Below are 5,156 nucleotides of genomic sequence, written 5' to 3' on the forward strand. Positions count from 1 at the left end.
ACGCAATCACTAATAATTTAAAATATTTCCTTTGTTGTATCTTCCAGCGTAACAGCTCTCTATGGCTTGGTTGCAGCAAAGGAAACTATAGCTTCCTTGTGGGCGTTGCTGAGAGTTATCCATAGGCTCAGTGGGTGAAACTATGGTCACCATATTGAAAGAAGGCACTGGTTGGATGCAGCATTATATAGAGAGTAGTACTCGCACAAAGCAGTCATGTACCCTCTGTCACTGATATACAGGGTGTCAGGATTGTAAGTACAGATACTGTGATCATTGGTGCCTTAATATGTATGAAATTCAGTGTGTTAGTTGCTTTTCGTCAGCATGTAACAGAGTTCCAGCAAACATAATTAACTACCTGATGTTTCTTATTCAGTTGTAATAATACCAGTAAGTGGACTACCCCTGTCAGTGTACACTAACCGCTTTGCATCCAAACATCCCACTTCAACATCTGACCTGCTGCCCAGGGCAAAATAAGCATTAATGGCACGCTCCTGCCACATGTACTTTGAGATACTAACCAACATGAAAACATTCTACTCCTAATAGCTGTAATTATTAGTCTGCAAATTAAGTAAATACTGTTCTTATGTTGTCTTCAGTACTCATACAAATATCTGCAATTTTACCCCTAATACCCTGCATGTCTCGAAGTGAAGTAATATTTATTTACTAGCTGATTTTACGGAATTAGTGCAGTAGTATGGGTCGATGTTCAGACAGGACAGAAAGAAAGGAGAAATATTCTTAGGATGTGTCCATTACATCGTAAGTGAAGTTGGCCACTTTGCTCGTGTATCAACGAGGACAGTTCAAGACGTTTGTCAAATGCAGCAATATGACATGTCGTTGTGACACTGGTCGTGAATGGATAATGACCGACAGAGCCTGGAGACGAGGGTCATGCCTTGTCAAAAACAATCGGTTACAAGCCGGTCATCGTTCGCTACTGTCAGTCAAAGCAGGTCCATGTTAACCACTTTCCGAATAATCATCGCAGAGGTAACTTCATGCGCTGGAGATGTAGAGGCGAGTACTTCCGGAAACCTATTGCTCACGGTGGCACATAAAGCTGGACGACTTCAGTGGATGAAACAACTGTGAAATTGGACGGTAGATATCTTGAGGTGTTGTACGACGAGTAGCCATTTTGCCTCTTTTGAAATTATATTTAGTGCATCAACAGCACACTCTGATGTGTGGAAAGTGTAGTTCAGGCTGCATATTGTTCTGTGATGTTTTGGGGGGACATTTTCGAATCATGACTACAGCCCATGAACTTTTGCCACTCCTTCTATACCTGCTATGGACGCCACCATATTTCAAGACTGCAACAGCTGCGTTCACAGGACATATGCTCCTCGTTAGATGATGAATAGGGACATTGTAATATCTCTATTAGTCCTCTTAATCATCCGAGCTCAGGCTGATGGAAAACGAGTGAAACGAAAATCCTTGAAATTTGATAGCTCTTTAGGATATAATCACCAGTGAATGGGATTAGTGAGATACCTCAAGAATCTTGTAGTACCTCTTTCTCAACTTATTTGGTCAGTGTGCTCATGTAAAACTATGTTTTAGAGAGGTAAATATTTGCAAATTCTACGGTTACAATTAATACTGTTCTGTTCACGATTGCAGAAGTTTCTGTATCTGAAATGTTAACCTGACACCCACTTTTCTTCTCGCAGAAGTAAGACTTTTGCCCGTTACCGGGAGGAAGCATCCGCTCCTCATGGACGACCGCCCTGCTCACAGGTAGCGGTAGCACCGAGGCAGTTTCAGTTTGCCAGTAGGGTTAGTGGGCGTGGAAAGGGGCGGAGGGCACAGAGACGTGGTGGAAGCCGCAGAGCCACCGATATGGTAATGGAGTGCTCCTACGATTATTGTTGGCCAAGTTCACCAATAAATTGGAGGCAGGTGCGGCCGAGCAGGAAGTCAGCCCCGGTCTTACCGCTCCTTGCGACCTCACCGCTAGTTTAGGGCGGCCTGGAAACGACCTCTGGCGCTGACCGCAACGTGCGGGCGGAGCCCGTGAGGGCAGCCCCGCAGTAACCCGTTCTCTGTGCTCTACTTGTTAGCTGCAGGCTAAGAAATCAAACGGTAACAATTGCCGTAACTCATTTTGCGACAATGTGTTATTAGCTTACATTTCTCGGTGGTAATATTTCTTTGCTCGTGTGGTTCGTGACCCTGTCACAAACGGAACTGACCCTGCAGCGAAGAATTTCGTAGTAAGTGACTTAATATTATCTGTATTGTGTGTGAATGCCTGTGTCGTGCAGTGTTGCCATTCGTCGTAGCTGTAGTTGTTGGTCATGAGAGAGGGTAGAACTCGATGAGTGAGTCTTGCCTTCTCTATCGAAGACCACCATGGAAAGATATCTGCGTTTGCCTACTGTGATGCTTCTTTATTTTGTGACCATTAAGGCACTCCAACCCCAGTTCTCGATACCAGTAATATCGTACTACTTTTCTTCGAAGTAACAAGCGTATTTTTGTGACAATAATCACATTTGGTTTTATTAATGTATAGGTACTCCGATGTACCGATATATTACAGTGATATGGTTCTTGTGTGTATTCATTTCTGTGAGACTGTCATAATCTTTCACTTACTTGTAACCGTTATGGCGCGAATGCGCACAGAGAAGTCTTTGTTTTCCTTTGCCGAAGTTAAGATGGTACTTCACTTTGTAAAAGAACAGTCAAGTCTTGTGTTTGGTCAAAGTGGAAATTAAATATATGAAGATTGATAGAACACTGTTTACCTGATGATGTGACAATTAAGAAGAGGTATATGTGAATTTACAATAAGTTTAATAAAAATGTTGATCGTGAACACCAAGCCAAAAGTTATTTCTGCCATATCACTGTTCTGATCTGGGATTGTTTGATCATTAAGAATTTCCTGAAAAACATATTGTTAGCTCTTCAAATATTGCTAAAATACAGATCTGGACCTTCTAACAGTCAAAGTGGAATCACCCTAGAATCAACAGGATGAGCCATAAGAACTTCGACGAAATCTACGTGGCAATCCATTCAGCATAAGTGCCAAAATTAATGACTTTTTTACAGTGACTTCATTATTTCCATTCTGACGATACCATCCACAGTCAATAACTTCGTTATTGCCCGATAAAGCGAACATATGGTGAGTGAGCATCATAATTAATCTGATTTGTAGCCTACTTTGCAAGTGGTGGTATTGTTAGACTACGGAACCATGGTTGTACTTAGACGTTCCATTCAAATGGTCCAAATTGCTCTTAGCACTATGGGACTTAACATCTGAGGTCATCAGTCCCATAGAACTTAGAACTACTTAAACCTAACTAACCTAAGGACATCATACATATCCATGCCCGAGGCAGGATTCGAATCTGCGACCGTAGCGGTCGCGCGGTTCCAGACTGAAGCGCGTAGAACCGCTCGGCCACAACGGCCGACGGCATTCCACTCTTCATCCAAAGCAAAAATATGTAATTCGCATGCGGAGAGACAGCGGCATTCTGAAGGATGTGTAAGGGCTGCTCAGCGAAACTTTTGCAGTATAGTAGAAATAGATTGTAGACGAATGAAGAATTACACACCTGTGTACAATCATGGTTCCGCAGGCAACCGCAAACATTTTTCCATGAAGGCACTGAGCGTTTTGTCTCACAGTAGGATAAATGTACAAACAGTCAGGTCAATTACTTCTGAAATAATGAGCTGTTTAATCCATCTTTCTCCTTTTTCATTTTGAGGTGTAGCGCCGTATACCGATACTCCCTTGGAGGCGGTTAAGTGGGAGATGTGTCTCAGAGCTGGATAGTGACAAAAGGTGACGCAAGACTGGACGCGCACGTAGTTTATGTATCAGCCGATAGAGGACAATATTGGATAGAGGACTGATTTAGTTTCAATTGTGCCCACTAGAGTGCACTAAAGTAATAGAATGTTTTTCATAAACTGTTCTAGCGTTTTCATAAAGTGTTATTATGTCTTTTTGTGTAGGTGAAATGTTATAAATGTGTTTTAGCATTATGAATGATGCGTGAGTGTGGTTTAAGGTTAATATGAAGATAATTCTTTAATGAGTTATGTAGTGGGATTTAGTGTGCGAACATTTCGAAGAAGTATGGATGTGGACAAAGGGGATTTTTGTAGAATAGATTTGTAAAGTAACTTTATGGTAAAGGGAAAGTTAATTCAGGTGCAAATAACAATAGTAAATAACTTTATGTATAAACAAAACTTCAGCATATTAGATAATTACGTCGGGAAAAAGTGAAGTCGTTAGGTTTACTATTTTGCGATTGGTTGTATATGAAAAGTGCGGACTGACGCGGGAGAATGTTGTTTTGCTATTGGCTGTTGAGTAAACTGACTAATGGTAAAGCAATATTCTTCACGCGCCTTTCTCTGCTGGTAGCGAAGACGAGAGTATTCTAGGAAGGAGTCAGAACCTAGCCATGAAACAGTTCGGACGTGTGTAGTAGTAGTAGTTGCCGGATCTAGCAGTGTTTCATACATCAAAAGTGTTGTAAAGGCATAATTATTCCGATGGGTGTGTAGAAATTTCGGAATTTTTAAGTGAATTTTGTGACGAGAAAGGACATAAATTCCGCGTAGCGTATTGAGCAGGTCGGTGGCTAAAAACTGTGACTGCATTAGGTACCGACAGACTTAATATTTGGCGAGCATTCTCAATCAAAAACAATCCGTAATTTTGTAGCTAAAACGTTTTCGGGAAATGCAACACCATAAACTTGCTAACGTGAGTCAAAGGTATTGTGAGTGACTGTGTTAAGACTGGCACGGGCTTGGCAGTGATACTTAATCACTTAAGTTTCAGAATATATTAATTAGGGAAAAAATTTCCAACCTTTCATTTCGTGTGATAACTTTCTCCCGAAACGTAGATTTAGTGACTTTAATTGCAGCCTGGTTCACGTCGAAGTACAGTAGGTTTCGCGCGGCTTTCCTACTGATGTAATGCTGAGACAATGTTCACAGGTAGGTGCAGGTACGTCGACGTAAAGGGACGGAAAGAACCTCGCCGCCGCAATTTGCCTGATGCTTCTACTTGAGCTGCAGGGTGGAGACAGGCGTTACTTTCTCATATCGAGAATACAACGAGTCATAGGCGTAGAAACTGTCAA

This window comes from Schistocerca americana, chromosome 1 (assembly GCF_021461395.2).
Source record: "Schistocerca americana isolate TAMUIC-IGC-003095 chromosome 1, iqSchAmer2.1, whole genome shotgun sequence".
NCBI lineage: Eukaryota > Metazoa > Arthropoda > Insecta > Orthoptera > Acrididae > Schistocerca > Schistocerca americana.